This window comes from Lygodium microphyllum, chromosome 15, assembly GCF_053477565.2.
Source record: "Lygodium microphyllum isolate KBCC chromosome 15, Lygodium_microphyllum_v1.1.10, whole genome shotgun sequence".
NCBI lineage: Eukaryota > Viridiplantae > Streptophyta > Polypodiopsida > Schizaeales > Lygodiaceae > Lygodium > Lygodium microphyllum.
This window is the reverse complement of record NC_141149.1, coordinates 3,034,160-3,053,640: the sequence shown is the minus strand read 5'-3', so window position 1 is coordinate 3,053,640 and position 19,481 is coordinate 3,034,160. Positions and strand designations below refer to the sequence as shown.

The window sequence follows — 19,481 nt, the reverse complement described above, 5'->3', positions numbered from 1 at the left end:
CATCATTTGCTGCATTTCTGGCAGCCCTTCTAGTGTGTTGAGTTATAGGAGCATCCATTTTACGCTCCTGGAGAGTCTGTAACAACCATATTGGGACTGTTTTGGCTGCATTTACAGCAGCCCTTTCATTTTGTACTGCTTCTTCCACTGCATGTGGCAAACCATGATCGATACTCTGCTGTTCAGGAGTATATGGTGCAGCATCAGCTTGCTATATTAAGTCTGTCCTGCCATTTACAGCAGGCACAGACTCCAAACTAAGTAGCAGAAGACCCTCAAAGACATCACCAATATCATTGGTGGTTGGCATTTGAAACTGATCATGTGAAAATGCAACATTTTCAGCAAATAGGACATCCCTACTGACAAAGACTTTCTTCGTGCATGGGTCATACAAGAGATAGCCCTTGCTCTCCAAACTGTAGCCAATAAATATGCATTTTACAGCCTTGTCACTAAGCTTCCCACGAAGCTCTTTTAGAACATGTGCATAGGCTATGCAACCAAACACCCGAAAGTAGTCTACTTTGAGTTTCTTGCCATGCCAAGCTTCGAACGGTGTGATCGTCTTCAGTGCCTTAGTGGGTGCACGATTCAACACATGATTTGCACGCTGAAGGCCTTCTAGCCAAAATTTATGAGGTAGCCCCTTGCTTTTAAGCATACAATGAGTCATCTCCATAAGAGTCTGATTCTTCCTTTCAGCAACACCATTTTGCTGAGGAGTCATTCTAACAGTGGCTTGATGCGTAATGCCATGATCAAGCAAATATATCTCAAAAGCACGAGACATGTACTCCCCCCCTCTATCTGTGCGAAGTGTCTGCACTTTTAAGTCAGTTTCAGCTTCAAGCTTTGCAACAAGATGTTTAAAATGCATGAACACATCAGATTTTGTCTTCAGCCCATACACCCATGTATACCGAGAGTAGTCATCAATAAATGTAACAAAGTACTGATGATCTCCAAGTGCACGTGTCCTCATGGGACCACAAACATCAGAGTGAATAAGCTGCATTTTTCGGACAGCACGCATTGCACCATCCTTTTTGAAGGCTAACCTATGTATCTTGCCCAAAATACATCCCTCGCATGCATGAGGAGGTGGAGTCTCCACTGGAGGCAATGCATCTACCATATGACATCTTTGAAGAGTCATCAAACTCCCAAAGCTCATGTGTCCATAGCGGGCATGCCATAGCTCTGCATTTTCCATAGCAGGCGAAAGAATAGTGACTGCTAAAGCATCATGAGACTGTCTGTCATATGTATCCAACAAAAATAGACCCTTATGCAGGGTGCCGGATAGCCTAAGTGCATAATCCATCTCTCTGTCTCTAACAATGCATTTGTCATCCTCAAAGATGACCTGAAAGCCATGCTTATTAAAAGCACAGATAGACAACAAGTTCTTTGTAATGCCAGGAACAAACAAGACATCTAGAAGCATGAAATCACAACCATCTGCAATAATAATAGTGACTGTCCCAATGCCACATACATCATAACTGCTACTATTCACACATGTAACACGCTTCCTAGCAGGGGCTGAATGCAAAGAGGTAAACAAACACTTCCTGGAAGTGATGTGCTTTGACGCCCCATCGTCAAAATACCATGTTTGTTGCGTTTTAGCAGCATTAGATGCTAAATCAGCCATTGAAGAATCATAACTGCTACTATTCACACATGTAACACGCTTCCTAGCAGGGGCTGAATGCAAAGAGGTAAACAAACACTTCCTGGAAGTGATGTGCTTTGACGCCCCATCATCAAAATACCATGTTTGTTGCGTTTTAGCAGCATTAGATGCTAAATCAGCCATTGAAGAATCATAACTGCATGTGAGAAATGCATGGTCCTCCTCTAAAAAGTTAGCTGAAGTATCATCATCAGTAGATTTGCTGGCTGATGTTTCTTGGATAGCCAAACCGAAGTTCTTTTCTTCTCTTTGGCCAATCTCTTTTTGCATTTATTGATATAGTGACCGGGCTTCTTACAATAATGGCATTTTCCCTTCTTTTCAGTCTTTTCTGTGTCTTGGACAACCTTATTTGATGGCTGTCCAGCATCACCCTTTTGCTGATTTTTTACATTTTGCTTGACTTTTCCTTTGCCTTTGAACTTGAAAAGCATAGCCACATCACCTGAACGTAATGCCACATTCTTCTGAGTCTGTTCCTCTTGCAGCAAGAGGCCTTCCAACTCCACAAATGTAAGGGACTGTTGCCCCCCCCCCCCCGCCCCCCTCAAAGATAACATCAAAGAGGTGTGGAAACCAAGATATGACTCTGGAAGAGAGTTCAGTGTGATGTTTACCAATTCAACATCCTGAATGACCTCATCAACATTGAGTAGCTGCTCACGCAAATCCTGTATGTAAGTAAGGTGCTCTGTCATGCTATCACCTTCATCCATGGTCACATTGGCCAATTCTCTACGGAGATAGGATATCTTGGCCTCATTGCGTGATGCAAACATACGCTCAAGTACATCCCATGCTGATTTTGAGGTCTTATAAGACCGAATGTGCGGAATAATTGTCCTTTTCACTGACAAGGCAATCAAAGAAAGTGCCTGTGCATCTTTTGAGTCCCATTTCCTCTGATCCTCGGTAGGAGGGAGAGGAGGGGCAGCAGCAGTAGTAGCACCAATACCACCACGAGCAACGTGTCCTGGAGTGTTATGTTGAGGTGTTTGAGGTGCAAGACCTCCTGGTCGCTGCAAATCACCCGTAACATAGTCCCACAAGTCCTTTGCCACAAGAAGGTTACGGACCATAAAACTCCACGGTGGGTAGTTTGAGCCATCATGTTTGTCCTCCTGAGTGAGGATACCAAGGATGTTGCTCTGATCATTATTCCCGTGATGTGCCATGCTGTCAATGATAGACAAAAATCTGCAGCCAAATACTTCAATGCTGAAGATAAAAACAAGTACCAAACTGTCACTCAAATTCCAAAGTGTGCACAATGCCATCCAAATTAGCACTCAGCTAGTAAATTACAGCACTGTAGTGCTGTACCACACCCACCTCAAAATGTGTGCCCACAAAAGTACAAAATACAACAACTTAATGCTGATTCTTACCAAAATTTATTGAATTTTCCCAAAATTCTCTGCCCAATCTGACTGTAACAGCAATTAAATGATGTTGTACTTCTTGTTGCTTGCCTTGGAGTGCGTGTTTGGCAAAAGCCCCAAATTTCTTTCTAAAATTTCAAAGAAATTGAAGAAATTTGTATCTTACAGCTAGAATTTATTCAAAAATGTCACCTTGGGATGCGTGTCAGCAGTGAAAAGCGGCTGAAATCTGCCTCGTGATGTGTGTTGGATCCAAAAAACTGAACAGCCCCAAATTTCTTGAGCCAATGTGGAAGAAATTGCACAATCTCTATTATTTTGGTAACAACTTGCGCAAAGGGCCTCCAATCGGGCAAAAGCCCTAAATTTTTGGCGGGAATGTCCAAGAAATTGAGAAATTTCTTGGAATTGGTTGTCAATTCAAACTTCGGGAGCAGAAATTAGCAAAAGCCCCAAATTTTAGGGCAGCACGAGCTGAGATTCGAGAAGAGATGGCTGAAATAGACTGGAAATTCCAGAAATTTCGAGAAAACCATAAGCCTACTTCCTTGGACGAAGCTCAGCAAGATGTACATTGGATGCAGGCCATGCAGGATGAGTTAGACTCTATTGCCACTAACTCTACATGGGATCTTGTGGATTTACCACCTGGCAAGAAGGCCATTGGCACAAAATGGGTTTTTAAACTCAAACGCAAGGCTGATGGTACAATTGACAGGTACAAAACACGGTTGGTAGCAAAAGCCTATGCACAGAAGAAGGGCATAGATTATGAAGCAACTTTTGCTCCTACATCCCGTATGAGTACGATGAGATGTGCGATTGCTATGGCTGCAAATTATGGCTGAAAAGTACATCAGTTGGACATTAAGACAGCATTCTTGAATGGGGATTTGCATGAGGATGTTTTATGTGTCACAACCTCCAAGGTTTGTGGTTAAAGGGAAAGAGCACATGGTATGCAAGCTGCATAAAGCTCTTTATGGTCTCAAATAGGCTCCTCATGCATGGTACTCCAAAATTTATGCTTATTTGACTGGCAAAGGGTTCAAAAATAGTCCAACTGCTCCCACTCTATACATTAAGAATGAGGGGGGGGACTTGCTAATTATCATTCTTTATATAGATGATATGCTACTCATTGGACCCATAGAAGAAAAAATTGCAGATTTTAAGGCTGAATTAAAACATGCATTTGCTATGTCAGATACGAGCTGCCTATACTATTATTTGGGGATTCAATTCACCCAAAATCAACATGGTATCATCATGTCACAGTCACAATATGTGGATAAGCTGTTACATAGGTTTAGTATGCAAGATTACAAACCTATGTGCACTCCTATGGAGCCAGGCTTAAAGTTGTCTATGCATGATGGTGAAGAGATGTCTGATGTTGCAATTTACAGCCAGGCTATTGGCTGTCTTACTTATCTTTGCAACACACGCCCTGACATTCAATATGCAGTATCTCAGGTGAGCAAGTATATGCATAGCCCACAGACCATACATTGGCAAGCTATTAAGCGGATCTTCAGATATTTGCAAGGTACTCAGTCACATGCATTATTATTTCCTAGGAGGGAAGACTTGCACTTACAAGCTTACAATGATTCACATTGGACTAGTGATACAGACACTACGCAGTCTACTAGTGGATGATGTTTCTTTCTAGGCCGTTGATGCATTTCATGGCTAAGCAAGAAACAGCCTACAATGGCTACCTCGTCTTGTAAGACTGAGTACATGGCAGCCTTCACGGCAACAATGGAATGTGTATGGTTGCACAAATTGTTGGCTGATCTACATTTACCATTGGAGGGTCCTACACCCACTCTTTCTTATAGTTAAGAGTGCTATTGCAATAGCACAAAATCCTGTGTTTCATGCTCGCACGAAACACATAGAGGTGCATTATCATTATGTCACTGAGAGATGCTATTCAAGAGAGATCAGCTTGATGTATATACCCACAAAAAAAAATGTTGCAGACATTTTCACTGAGGCACTACCACGCGAGAAGTTTGAGGCTTTTCGAAAGTCCTTAAACTTGTTACCCTTTGGTGATTGATCATCCTTGTACTTCATCACATCGGCACTGCAGGGGGTTGTTAGAATTTGCCGATTCTATGGGCAGCGCCCAATGTAATTTGTGTGGTGTGGACACTTATTAAAGTGTCAATGTAAGGTGTGTACACCTAGTATCTTAGAAACTTAAAGTAGTGACACTAAGCTCTAGAGTAAAATAAACCTAACTCTAGTTAGTTCGCCCAATGTAATTTGTGTGGTGTGGACACTTATTAAAGTGTCAATGTAAGGTGTGTACACCTAGTGTCTTAGAAACTTAAAGTAGTGACACTAAGCTCTAGAGTAAAATAAACCTAACTCTAGTTAGTTGGTGGAAGGCTGGTTAGTTCAACCCTTGACCTAAACATAAGTTGTACTTTCACTCTATCTTTCGTTCTAGCAAGTACACTTTTCTCTTTTTGCTTCAGCTCACTCTCTTGCTGTCATTGTCTCTCCTCTCTCTCTCCATAGATGGCTGCCATTTTCCAACAATAAGAGAAACCAAACAGAAAACACAAGAACACTGCAAAGAACAACTCAGAGATGTGCTCGGGAAATGGAATCGATATACCAAACACGATATAGTCGTGTACAACAATGAGTCATTGGCTGTGTGCACACTAGCACCAGCTCCCTCTCTCCAACAGGGCATGCACTAGAACTCCAAGTAATGAATGAATGAATGTGGAGGAGGAGCCAAAATATATATGATCAAATAATTAAGCCACCACAAGGTGCTCAGAGAGAAGCTAATTGTCAATGCCAATCATACCACAACCTGAAAATAGAGAAGAATCATAGCACCTCCTATGTTTGTCATCAATACCTCACAATAGTATACATATTCATCCTATCAAAAATGCCTTTGAGCATACCCCCTACCTTTGGCCAAGACTACCAAGGTGTCCCCTCATGTGAGCTCGGACGAGGAGTCAATCCTTCTCACTTTCAAGAAACAACCCATCATGGATCTAGAAGGCAATCCCAACTCCAAGATTTCAAAACCTACCAGACTTTAGTCGATGCGTCAACGTCAAGAAAGTCCCTCTCTGGAACGTGTGCATCTATATACCTGTATAGATGAGGCTCACTAGCTCCATCTCACCACTCTCTCACGCTCCCTCTCTTGCACTAGAGAGTCGGAAGTGATGATCATATCAATTGTACTAGAAAGCAGCACAAAGAGAGGCTATCAAGCCCTTCCCACCATGCAAAGAAGATGATCCCTTTGGCACCCTGGCCTTGGCCTTGACCTTGGCCGAAGGATCTGAGTTAGAGTCCGAGAAGGCGAATGACTAAACAGAGGAGTCTATATCCTATTGTTGTTACTTCTCCTTCTTCTTCCTTGAAACCAAGAACTCCTTAGAATCCTTGCGTAAATGTCTCTTCTTATCACAATGATAACATTGGCCTTTGACATTCTTCCTATCACCCTTCTCTGAAGCGGTAAATGCCTCATTGGAGCAACCATACTGAGATAGAAGCCTCCCCTATAACTGCAAAGATACATCATACTCAAGCATCATGAAGAACATATGAATAAAGTTCACGGGCGTTGATAATATCTGGACCCACAAGGCATTGGCTACTCCATTGAACTCTTAAGGGAGCTTGTAGGACACAATTCCCACAAGATGAGCCTTTCGAAGGGCAAACTGCATGTGTTGAAGCTAATCCTTTACTTGTGTAACTTGAAACAAAAATGACTAGATAGTATTGTTCTGCTCAAACTTCATCTGTTGGAGTTGCCGATAAAGAGTAACTACACAAATGATCAAGAAAGTCTCGTACAACATCTAAAGCTTTACCCATATCGCAGAAGAGGTCCTACAAGAGGTGGCCGCCAAAAGAACTTTAGAGATACAACGAAGAATAGTAGAATATACATGGGTATCATCGAAATCACATATAAGGGTAGCTTCCTCATAGTTGTCCTAGTCTCAATCAACAGGAAGACCACTGGGAGGTTCACAATGCTCAAGAGCTCCAAAAACAATGTACCATAACCGCTTTCGCACAAACCTTGCTTTCATAACAACACTCAATTAGGGTTATGAAGATTGTCAGCATCAAATTTTCCCAAATTTCTTTAAAAATTTTAGGGCTTTTACCTAAAAACCCCAAATCTCACCAAAATTTCGAGGATTCTACATTCTATGCTCAAAAATTGCTCGGTCTTGTGCCAAAAATTGGGGCTTTTCACATTCAAGCTCAAATTTCACCAACTAAATTTGGGACTTTTGCAAAAATTTCCCAAATTCATTGATATTGAGGCCCATTACACCTTTTCATTGGCATTCATGCACATTGGAGCCCTTTCCGTTGCAAATCTTTATCAACACCATCCATTTTTCAAAAAATTATGAGTTTTTTATCCTTTCTTTGCTTTATTTTTGTGTTGCAACTACATTTGTAGTTCGGACAACAACCGGTTACAAAAGAAGCCAAAAATTTCAGCAAGCAATCATAGTGCAAATGATTTACTCAACATGTTTTGGGACTCGCACAAATTGGATGGCACTAATTATCCCAAGTGGGCACACATGATGAAGTATGTAATTGTTGCCAAGCAGCTTTGGGGTTATATATGTGGTCCATGAGTTAGGCTTGCATGCCTAGCTACACAGAATGTCATAAGTTTTTCTAGCTCATCCACAATCGCCAATGGATCTTCAACTCCAACTCCTCTTGCACCTCCCATAGTAGATCAGTTGAAATGGGATGGGCGTGACACTCGAGCTCATGCTTTGATTGCACTTACATGCAAGAGACAAGTTATCCCGCATATTCGATTGTGCACAATGGTCAAGGATGCTTGGGATAAGCTAGCTTTGTTGTGTCAGGTGCACAATGAGACTCAAGTGGCCTATTTGTGTAAGAAGCTTGAGATGGAGCACATGACAGAGGGTGATTTTGTGGATACATACATTACACAATTCAAGGACATTACGAAGCAATATTGATAAAATCATTCCCGATGCATCTCTTGTATCTACAGTCTTGGCTGGTCACTTATCAAAGCTTTGCCACTACACTTTGTTTACTTGCAAGGAGATGCTAATGCATACACATTTGATGCATTGATATCACTATTGTTGCAAGAAGAGCAATCAAGGCTGAATCGCTCTAATATAAGTATGGATAACCAAGCATTTGCAGCCAACCATTGAAACAAAGGCAAGTCATGGCAGCCCTCAAACTCAAAGGGAAAAGGCAAAGCGGCTTCTTCTATGGGCTCTTCAAGCACAAGGATGATGGTGCTAAGAAAAAGGAGTGCAATTAGTGCAAGAAAAGGAGCATCTTATTGAATAATGCAGAAAGAGGATCGCAAGTGAAAGAAAAAAACAATCGTGCACAAGTATTGCTGAAAATTCAACAAATGTGAAGGATGTAACCGCACATTTGACCACCTTGCACATTGGTCAATCCTATCCTTTGTTTTGTGTTGCTCATATGATCCTATTTCACATGAGCATGGTCTTTCAATAACTAAAAATTGCAACACATGATATTTTAGCAATGAAGCTTCTAAGCACATAACATCCTTTGGTAACTTGTTTGTATCATATGCAGATATATCAAAGGGGGGGATCTGTTGTATGTGCAAACGATGCTTCGTATGCAATTCAAGGCATTGGTAAGATTCTCATCATTGCAGTGGATGGAAAAACTATCATGCTTTAAAAAATATTATATGTGCTAAGCATAGAGAAAATTTTGCTTTCAGTTTCAACCATTGCATGTGCTAATTTTGTGGTTAAAGTCCACATGAATCAATATAGAATCTATGACTATAGTGATGGGGATGCCTCATTGGTACTTTGTACAATGGACTCTATTAGCTTGATTTATATAAGAGGAGAGCATCAAAGAATGCATACATGTTGATGTCACCATTGTAGATGACACTGAGTTATGGCATGCTCAATTTAGTAGTATGCTTCACCTAAAAAGCAAAAATATAGTGCTTGATCTCCCTCCGTTGAAAGCACCTACTCACAATGTATGTGAAAGTTGTATACTTGGCAAAATGCCCCATGCTTCGTTTCCCAAGGATGGTTATATTTGTGCTAATAAGAAATTATAGCTTGTGCATAGTATTGTTTGTGGCCCCATGTGTGTCAAACCCATCAAAGGATACTTGTACTTTGCTACCTTCATTGATGACATCGCTTGTCATTGTTGGGTATATGCTTTGAAGCACAAATCAAAAGTGTTTGCATTTTTTAAACCATTATTGGCCATTGCTGAAAATGGTAGTGGATGCAAGCGAGTTACACTATGTACCAATAAAAAGTTGGAGGGGGATATGTGTCACTGGAGTTTAACTCCATTTTGCCTAAAAGGGGTATTATCCATCAATGTACTACATCTTAGACACCTCAATAAAACGGTGTGGTTGAAAGAAAAAATTGCACTTTGATGGAAATGGCATGTTGTATATTATCACATAATAGGCTACCTCCAAAGTTTTGCCCTAATTCTATCATCTATGCACTGTATGTGCTAAATCACAGCACATTGGCTGAATGTACACCTTATGAGGCTTAGAATGGCTGGAAACCAATGGTATTACATATCCATGTCTTTGGTTTTTGACATATGCTTTGGTGCCACAGCCACAAAGACATAAACTAGAAGACAAGGATGTCAAATGCATTTTTATTGATTATAGTGCAAAAAGTAAAGGGTACCGCTTGTATCAACCCTCCACCAACAAGATTTTTGTTAGTAGAGATGTGGTATTCACTAAACATGCTGGTCAGCCCTTCATGGACCACAAAAATCAACCCAATGTGGGGCCTATGGACATGTTTGACAGTGTGCTGCCTTTATTTCAGCAAAGTGAACCTGATTTTGGCCAATTTCAGCAACCTATTGAGGGTTTACAGCAGCAAACACATGCTAAACAGCAACCTGATTTTGAGCCCATTGATCAAAGGCATTATTGATTATGAAGTGGCCGATGAGAGGGCTTCTATTCAAGAAGCTAAAATAGTCCCCAGATGGCTCTTACATACATTATGAGACACCAAACAGCCTATTCCTCTTCCCAATAGAGCTAGAGCAGCCACTCGCCATGCACAAGGTAACTTGGTTGCACATGCACTTGTAGCCGCTACATGCAATGAAGAACTTGTTTCTCTACATGATGCCTTAAAAATGAAAATTGGATGGCAACTATGCAATCAGAGTTGAACTCTACTGATAAAAAGGACACATGGAAGTTATGTGACTTGTCTGCTGACAAGCGTGCTATAGACACCAAGTGGGTTTACAAATTGAAATGCAAATCTGATGGTAGCATTGATCACTACAATGCACATCTTGTTGCCAAAGGATATGCCCACTAGCATGTGATTGACTATGATGAGACATTTGCACCCACTTCACGTATGACCACTATTTGCAATGTCATTGCTTTGGCTGCTCATTATGATTGATATGTACATCAGTCGGATGTGAAAACTTTTTGAATGGATCTTCATGAGGAGGTTTATGTCACTCAACCTCCTAGCTTTGTTCAAAAAGGATCAAAAAGCAAAGTGTGTTATTTGCATGAGAGAGCCCTCTATGGTTTAAAGTAGGCACCTAGGGCATGGTATGAGAAGATACATACATATTTGATTGCTCTTGGCTTTAGTAATTCACACACTGAAAGCACACTTTATGTTTGCAAAGATGGCGATAGCCTCTTGATTCTCATTCTTTATGTGGATGACATACTGTTGATTGGACCTTGTGAGTGGCAAGCAGTTAAAAGTGTCTTTCATTATCTGAAAGGCAATCAAACATCAGGCCATTTCAGTCCTAAAGGCACTACTCTTTGCTCGCATGCCTTTACACACAATGATTGGGCTAGTTGTTTTGACACAAGGGTGTCCACTACATAGCAGCTAAGAAACACGTTTTTTTGATTTGAAACTTACGAAACATTTCTTAAAGTACGAAACGTTTTTTAGAGTAAAAAACGTGGGCGTTTTTTTTTTTGTGAGTTGGAACCCAAAACATGATTTTTTTGACAAAAACTATTGGGCAATGTTAAACATGATGATGATGATGTGTAATGACTCGTGAGGGCTCAAGATTTTGGATGAGAGATTGATTCTTTTGTGATTTTGTGTGGTTATTGGCCTTGGTCAATCTAGTCTCTATTCTTGTCTTGAGAGTTGAATATTATACGACTTTAGTCTCATTTATGAGTTATTTATGATATATTATGATTCATTCTCGATTTTGACATTTTGTCAATTTGTTTTGAAATGAGAATCGTGATGTTGCAACTTGACTCGGTCCATATTATAGATAGACTATTTGCATGTTAATTTCAATTTTCTTTGTATGATATGTATCAATCATAATGTTTCAGTTCTAAACCATAATATAGCTTGTCCAAAGGCTAACTTTGACATAAGTGACAAGTCTATAATGGATCGTGGATACGTAACGTATAATGTATTATTCTCAAATGACTCTATTATCACTCAAGCTCAATTAGCCATTCTTTGTCTAAGAAAGAGTTCCATAGAGGTTTAGAACCTCTTTCCCTAGTCAAAACTATTAAAAATCCCTATATTAAAAAATCTGTGTTTCTTATTTTACCCCCTCTTTAAAGAAACTTACGAAACATGTTTCTGACGTTTCTAGCTGCTATGGTCCATTAGTGGTAATTGTTTCATACTTGGTAATTCATGCATTTCTTGGGTTGAAGAGGAAGTAGTCTACAATGGCCAGAACTAGCTGTGAAGAAAGACTTCATGAAAGAAGATAACAATGCCACAACGAAAGAAATATCTAGCCGAGTGTGAATGCGCCAAATGAGGAAGCCAACAAGACATCTATAACTTGTGGCATCTGTAAGGGGAGTTCTGGCTGCCAAAACCTTGGACTCAAGGTCCATAGGACAAGAAATAGGCCCACAATCGGCCATACCAAACTTCAAGAGAAGCTTGGTCATGTACTTGTGCTATGAAATAAAAATGCCCTATGCCATCTGATAGATCTCCAACCCAAGGAAGAAGTGTAGGATCCCAAGATCCGTCGTGTCAAATTCTTATCACAAAATCTATGGAATATGATTTTATTTTTTTGTTTTTTGAGCCGAGTGCCTAATCAGACTCAAAGGCGGAACCCTGTACCACTAGCTTATGATTTCGCTACTTCCTTCAAGATCAACATCCTTGGAAGATTCCACCCAAAGGGTGGAATGTGGGTAGGCACCTAGCACCCCGATTCAGGAGCCCAAGTAGTGCTGGACTCTCACCAGCTAAAACTACCAATCCCGGCGGATTCCCTTAAAGGGATGTCATACCCCAAGGTTGGGCGTCAGCTCAAAGGTGGTGTCCCGTCGCACCCAAGTAAACACTGCCTCCCAACAACCTTCTGAGTATAACTCCTTGTAATGATCATAGTTGCACTCGTACGTAGTACGAACTGGTTCGTACTGTACGGTTCGTACCGTACCATACAAATTCGTACCAAAAAACAAGCACTTTTTTTTTGGGGCGTGGTGGTTGTTGTTGGTGGTGATTTGGATTGTTGACTGTTGTTGTTATGGTGGTGGTGGTGATTTTGTAGCCTTGATCAATCAACCAAGAAAGGGGATGGAAGCTTGATTAGACTCCTCATACATGTTTTGTTATGATTTATCCTAGAGCCAAAGGCCATACATAAGGTATTCAAGCAGTTCCAAATGTTTCTAATTGATGTTCCATCATTTTTCACAATATGTTAGTGTCATCAATAAATAAATTCAGCACCATTTGAGAATCATCAAGTAGCTTAATCCTATTGATTTTACCTTTGTTCACAGCTCATTTTGCACACCCAACCCAAAGCATTAGTACACATTGCTAATAAAACTAGGCTAGAGGATAGCTTGGCCTAATGTACCTTCTAAGAGTACACGAATTAGTGAATGTATCATCGGTAGCTACTTTAGCCTTAGCAATGCTAAACAAAACCATAACAAAATTCATAAATCTTTTACCAAAACCTTTGGTGGTTTGTTAGGTAACTGTTGGTCTCACAAGTCATTTTGGCCTCTTGTAGACATTAATAAATCATCTAATGTCATTTCATCTCTCTCTCTCTCTCTCTCTCTCTCTCTCTCTCTCTCTCTCTCTCAACCTTCTCTCTCGAGCATACATGCCTCTTATTTGTATGATCATTCATGTATGATATATCCACTCCTATGTATGTACTTGTAAGTTGTAGCGTATGTTGCACATGCGGCATATGCCATAGAGGTTTTGGCGTGTTACCCTCAAGTATTCATCTTATATACTCCAATAGCATTGCTATTTAAACTTTAAACATCTGTTCTATCATCTATAGTTCAAAATAATGAAGTTAATTTTTTTTTCGTACTAATATCGTATCGTACCTTATAAAATCTTAAGGTACCATTTAGTACTGTATCATACCGTACCATACCGTACTTTTCGTACCTGACAACTATGGTAATGATAAGATCATCGACATACACGATGAGCAAAACACACCTATTACCCTCAACCTTGAAGTATAGGTTGGGATCATGAGCCAACCAAATCCTCTAGTACTGAGCCTCAGGAGCCCGTTTTAGGCCAAAAAGGACCTTCCATAATTTATAGACATGGTCCCCCTTTCCAAAGTTGCAGATGCTCAGTCTTAATGACTCCTCTATGAAGGAGCACATCACAAAGATGGAGGACATGAGGGGTGAGCTATCTCCTCCTCAAGGACACCATTCAAGAAGGATAACTTTACGTCCATCTAATAAACAGGCCAGTGTTGGTGGGCTACAAGAGCCAAGATAGCCCAAATAGTAGACATCCGAGCCGTAGGTGTAAAACCCTTAGCAACAAGCTTAGTTTTATGTCTGTTCAAGGAGCCATCTGTGAGGTACTTGGTCTTATAGACCCACTTCACACCTATCACCTTCCGCTTCGGGGGCTGCAAAACCAACAACCAAGTCTGATTATGCTCGATAGAATCGAGCTCCTCTTGCATGGTCTGATACCAAATATCCTATGCAAAAGCCTTCTCAACTAGTTCTATCTATCGGACTGTGATCCATGCGGGTTCAAGAGCTTGAAGAGCAAATTGTCTACGGCTAGAAGTTCCTTTCAATCTTGGATGCTTCATAAGGAAAGCCCTGATACCCTTAGGACCAATAGTAGACTCATTGTCATGAAGAATCTATGATATAAGAGCATAGTTCACACAAAGTAAACTATTCCACTGTGCCTGTAAGAGAGTTGATCTAGATGGACCAGTAGGAGAAGCACGAAAGTGAGAAACACCTAAATCTTGCATGAGCGCCAATACCAAGGAGGAATTCGAATAGGCTTATCCTGCTATGAGAGAGACTGAGTAGCCTCCGGTACCTATAATGCACCTATCTGTGGTAGGGACTCCCCCTCACCAAGGGAAGGTAAATCCTCCTCATCTAAAGAAGGCTCCCCCTCTAACAGCTGAGCATCCCTAGAAGACTCCGAAGGGGAGGCTAAAGGGGTGAAAGTATGTGATGAAGAAGAAGAAGTACTCCCATCCGTCAAAGGGGATAGGAAAGAAAGGAATAGGCTCAAGAGTTGAGCCGATCCCACAAGGCTAGAAAGTCCATAGAAGTCCCATCTGCTAGATCCTCCTTAGGACAAGAAATAGAATCCAAAACAAGAGCCCAAAGATCGAAGGTATCAAGTACCACAGCGATAGTTCGAACCATCAAGTTTGTTTTCTTTGGATAATGAAGATAAGACAAGTACCTGCACCAAGAATATCAAGAATAGCATCTTCACTTAAAACAAAGCCTTCTTTGATAGATGAATAGAAGGGAGACAAGTGTCAATGGGGGACTCTCACCAACTATAATCGTGATAATTGTATCTCTCATCAGAAGAGTGTATGAAAAGAAGCTCCTCCTCTGAGTCATCAAAGCTCGTGAATTGGTAAGACACTTTGATCTTGCACTCACCTTGAAAGCTATGTTTGGATGGAGACAGAAGGCAATCAACTACATGGACTCTAGATATGTTGTCTGTCAGGAAAAAGTTGTCGCCTACCACCAGAAGGGGGCCGCCTACACCAGGAAGTTGTCGTCTATGCCAGAAAGCTACCACCTACAAAACGCAAATTTGTGTTTGCTACAAAATGTTTAAAACTAGAGCCGCCTAATATCTAGACAAGGTTGCCTGGGCACTTAACCACTTGTACGCGCAGTAAGTACAGAAAACACAAGCTGAAAACCTATGTTTAATAAATCTGGGCTACTCCTCTGCGATGAAAAACTACTCTTCTGCACGAAATCTCCAAACTGTGTCCTCACTTAAGCGATGACACCATGTGAGAGTGCACAAAGGAAGAGAAACACAAACACAAAGAAAAGCAAAGAGAGAGAGAGAGAGGAAGCAAAAGATGAAGAAAGATATTGCACTAATTGAAGAAGAATGTTGATACAATGGGAATAGACTAATCATTCACTGCACACGGCCCAAAGCATCAATGAGGGCACTAGATCAAGCTAATGACAATGGCAACACCAAGCACAAAGTGTTGAAGTCTCGGAGTGTGCACTTGCAAACGGAAGACTGAAGACTAAAGAGTATGTGTGTCTGCCAAGTGGAGGGTGTGGCTATAAATGGCTAGAAGACCAAACAACTAGCTACTTGCACCTGTAGATGCCATAAATGCTGGCCAACCAGCAATAAATACTAGTCACTTCAAAAAAAATGCCAAAAAAAATAGGGGAGGCCCAAAAATAATCCCAGATAACAATGATAATGTCTAGCAAGTGTAGGCAAACTGTGGAAACTTGAAAGTAGAAACTAACCTAGTGAAACCAACCTTCCTTCCGTGGATAGGTGATAAATCTCTGATTAAACTTAATTACAACTACAAACAATAAATGCAAATCTGAAAAACACAAATTTACCTATTGATCTTGGAGAATACACACCGTATTGGCTCCAAAATTTGCGCCCCTTTCGGTATTTCTTTAAGTTTATTGAAGAAGAAGTTGATTTACAATGGGATTCTCCCGATCCCCTTCACAATCCAAACTTCCCTTGCTGTCCAAAGTGACCAGCAAGTCTTCAATCTGTTTGGCCCCTTGATTCGGATTCTTAATTCGCCTTCACCCACTTCATAGACGATGAAAATGCCCCAAATTCAATGGCTGGCTAGTTCCAAGTCTTGGAGCTTCCAATTTCTGGCATGCTTCCCAAGGCTGCTACTAAACCCTAATTTCTAGCAGAGAAATTTGCAATTTTTCAGCCTCCAACGGTCCAAATGCTGAGATCTTCGAAGCAAGGTGTGAAATGGCTGAGAGATGAGAGAGAAAGCTATAGAGAGAAAATTCAGAGTTTTGTCATGAAAAATGATTGAAAATCAATCAAACGCACCTGCTGCCTTGCCACAACAACATTAAATGCTGTCGCCTAGAGCTGAGACATCCAAACCAGATGTCACCTTGTACCTGGATACAATCGCCCAACTGTGTAGGATCCGAATCTACAATCACCTGCTCAAAACTCACTCGTAGCTAGCTACAATGGCTGAGAATAGGCTAGCCATGGCTGCTCACAACTCTCCCACATTTGCTACAACAAGAATGATCTCGTTTTTCCTCTTCTTCAGCCTTTTACCAGCCTGTATGGGCAAGTTTGCATAGTGGCACCCTTCCCAAATGGTTTTTTCAACATTATCCATCATTAAATATTAATTTTCAGCCTTTAATTACTGAAAATTAATCTAATAATTATTTCAATGCCCAAAAAATTTATCTGACTGGCCAATAATTAAATTGGCTAAGCATCTTCCACTCTCGAGTCTCTCTATGCCATCTTTGACCATTAGATCGGCATTAGATACTATTAAACGCCACATCTCTAGCATTACCAACTAACACTTATGGCCAAATGAATGACCTAAGCCAACAATTGATACCAAATACCACCAAGTACCTATGCAACATAACTTATAGCAACTTTTGCCTTTGACATCCCGTGATTTTCTTGGGTCCCGGGCTCGTAAATTTACTCTAATCCCAATTGCACCTCACATATGCAACATTTACTTAATCATGTGATTAAAATTTAATCCACATGTTAAGTGAGGTTTCAAAAATGCATGTCCTCATGACACCTAAGAATGAACACAAGAAGCCGACAACTAAAGAAAATGCACGTAAAGTGTCGAAGCTCCTATGCCTCCGTCAAACACTAACAAGAGCCCACAACCAGGAGATAACTGACTGACATGACTAACATAGACAAACTAACAAATAGATGGCAAATGAATATGAGAATCCTTAGGAAAGTAGAATCTATGCATCTTACCAAGTAAACAACCTTCACAAATGAGATTTGATGACAAGTAAATTTTTGGTAGATCTTTAACCATATCCTCTAGAGCTTCATCAATGCTCTCAATAGTTTATGTCGCCAAGCCTTTGATGCCATAAATGTGTATCATGAAAAGATTCCTTTGTTAATAAGACACTATCGATGGGATACTTAGCAAGGTATTGATCATAAGAATCAAAACGATAGAGTCCTTTCGTGAGGGTACCTATCAAGACAATGAAAAAAGAAACTTGATCATCATATACCACACATCAAGGGCCATCAAAAACAAGGTTGATGTGTACGTACTGTACATAATGTACAGTGCGTATTTGTACGTTGTTCCGTACATATAAAATTTTTGTGTACGTAAAAATACATACCATTGTAAAATATATCAATCTATATGGCATTTCATATCAAAATAAACATAAAAAGATCCAAATACATTTTAAATTGTGAGAGAGGCCTACAAGACAATCTAATAAGGTCTTTGCTAATACACATTTGATTAGTAATCACAAAACCCTTGCCGCACATTGTAAAACTTGTTACTTCAAAAATCAAATATCAAATACCAAAACCAGTTTTCAATCAGAGATCAATCTTTAATCACCAATCACCACTCTTAGCTCTATATAAACTGATGAATCAATGTTTACACAACAAAAGTCTGGACTCTCATCCATGTTAAAAGGCTGCAAATGCATCAAAACAAACTGAATACAATGCACATACTACATAGCAAGCTGCAACACTACATCATAGAAATGTCCTCAAAAAGGCCCATAAGGGCTAGTCCAGACTCTAGCCTCCACAATGAAACGTAATCTAAGAGTCAAAACTCCTCATTAGATGATGATGATGATGATGATGACGATGCACCAGAAGAGAGTAAGTCCCCATCTGTCAAGACATTGCCCTCGTCGTCATACTCAGACTCTGTCATCATGGGCACATGTGATGACATGAAAGATGTATCATGAGATCCATGTGCTACATCATCATCTCCTGGCTCCCTCTGAGTATGAATGAGAGTGACAGCCTCATTCGCCCGAGTCCGCTGCGTACAAACAGGCAGCTTCCCCCGATGAATGCTCCTCCGTCTAGCACTCTTTGAATCTGTAGCCTCCTCACACAAAGGTATCGCCAAAGCTTTTGAGCATAAAATTTTGGGGCTTTTGACCGTTCGTGTCAAATTTTATGCCTGTGGGTACACATACAACAGAAATTGCAACTGAAATTTTGGGATTTCTCATGTAATGTGATGCACATGCCCTTTGGAACAGCTATAATCACTTGGATAATGCTGTAGCACTTGGTTTGGTGCTTCTGAAAACTGAATTACAGATCTGAAATCTATACTTCTGCATAGTCATTTATTGCTGATTGGTACTTGTTTGTACTTTGGTCACTTGGGTGACAATTTGGGCCTGCATTTACTGATTTTTTTGTCACTTTTGAGCTGAAAACCATGGCTGGCAGCAATGACAGCAGTAATTTGATGCATATAAAGAAGCTTGAAGGCGCACATAATTTTGCAGTGTGGCAAAAACAGTCCTACAATATCATGTTACAAAAGAAGAAGGCAAAGCCGATCAAAACTAAAGGGGCAAAGCCAGTGGATATGGATCACGACGATTGGGATGAGTTGAATTAGCTTGCACGCTCAACCATAGCGCTATCGATTTCTGATGCCTTGCTCTTCAACATTGAAGGTTTGGATTCTGCATATGCTATATGGACTAGACTGGAAGAACTGTATGCACAGAAGAGCGCTGCAAGTAAAGTGTATTGGCTGAAAAAGCTTACAGCAATGTCTACTTACTTGAGTGAGTTTAACTCCATTTTCAGCCAGCTGGTTGCCTTGAACTTCATGATTGATGAGAAATTTAAGGCTACTTTCTTGCTTTGCACTCTACCAGAGAGTTGGGATACATTCACGACTGCCATGAGCAATTCTAATGTGATCCTTTTGTATGCTGATGTAGAGAGTGCTCTACT

The 19,481-nt window shown here is 40.5% G+C and overlaps 1 protein-coding gene across 2 annotated transcripts in view; it reads right to left on the bottom strand.

Annotated features, from left to right (window-relative positions):
* Positions 1 to 19,481, bottom strand: part of LOC148024207 (sugar transporter ERD6-like 4) — a 75,591-nt gene that overhangs the window by 6,609 nt on the left and 49,501 nt on the right. The window contains exon 1 of one of the 2 annotated variants that reach the window (XM_087693832.1): positions 17,472 to 17,703. The exons of the other annotated variant lie outside the window; for it this stretch is intronic. The gene's annotated coding sequence lies outside the window, so the exon portion shown is untranslated. Of the gene's footprint in view, positions 1 to 17,471; positions 17,704 to 19,481 lie in introns of those variants that run through there. 2 annotated transcript variants of the gene reach the window in all.